Here is a 1,229-nt window from a genome sequence, read left to right on the forward strand (position 1 = left end):
CCTAGTGATAATCATAAAACATAAAATCATTGTTGGTAAAATTGTGAATTCCAAATACGTTAACCCATAACTACCGAAGATAGAATATGTCCTGGACAGGTATATCGGGTAGAAGTAGATTTTTCACATAGTCGAAGACTATTCCAAAATTTTTGTATTTTTTTTGTTTAATATTATGTTACGTAGTAGATATAAAAATGTTTTTACAAAAACTCATTTCCAGAAAAAAAATTGTTTTAAAAGTCATCGTCTATTTATCCACCTTGTATTGAAATGAAATAAATGTATTAAATATGTGGTTTTCAAATCAAACTATTAATTTTGGGTTTATTTCTGAAATAAAGTGATAAAAACGGAAACTAATAAAAATGGACGAAAGCGTCTTTTAATAATGATTGATTCAATTATAAGAAATTTCCAACACGTGTATCGTTTTTCTTAGCGTTTTATAAAGTTTTTTTGGTAAAATTTTCCAAGTCCGTCACAATGCCTATTGACAATTTATACTGAATAACAGAACGAACCCCGTGATACGCGGATACTACTCCACGCTTAGACTGTGAGGGTGTGTCGTTAGAAATGCGCACGACACAAGAGCCGCCCTCGGAGTGTCACAGTCTAAGGACGCCCTAGGTTGAATGAAGGGTGCACCTATTGAATATGTATGAAGGCATGCACCCTCCTTGGTTCTTTAGAGAAAGTATAGGCTGTTTATGAAGATGTGACGTAAAAACGAGAATACTTTAAATTGTGAAAATACCCATTACCTTTACGCGATATGAAGTAAAACGAGACAATTGGTAAACGTTATTTTTTATCTGACTAGTTTCCAAAACAAATAAAAGGTTTGTTTTTTTAATTTCAGCATTTAATGCGATGATTATATTTATAAATGGACAAAAATAAAAATATTTTCTTACATTTATTTTTGGATGATTAAAAATATGTCGGTACGTACACAACAATATGGTTATTGCAATATAAAACACAATAGCCCTTAAATAAATATACATTTAGTGTACTGTGTTTTAGGTAAAATCAAAACACACTAAAAAAGACCGAAGAGAAGATTACAAATTAAAATAGTTTTTTTTTAAATAACTTCTGCCGACTTTTGTTTAATTTGATGCGTATAAAGAATACAAAAATTTACTGGTGTCATTAAATAAAGTTAACAAATAGTAAGTTTATTAAAAAAACTGCAAAATAAAACTTACTGTCAATCTATT

The sequence above is a fragment of the Micrasema longulum genome, unplaced genomic scaffold (assembly GCF_059751315.1).
Source record: "Micrasema longulum isolate JH-2025_06_02 unplaced genomic scaffold, ASM5975131v1 h1tg000747l, whole genome shotgun sequence".
In the NCBI taxonomy this organism is placed as follows: domain Eukaryota; kingdom Metazoa; phylum Arthropoda; class Insecta; order Trichoptera; family Brachycentridae; genus Micrasema; species Micrasema longulum.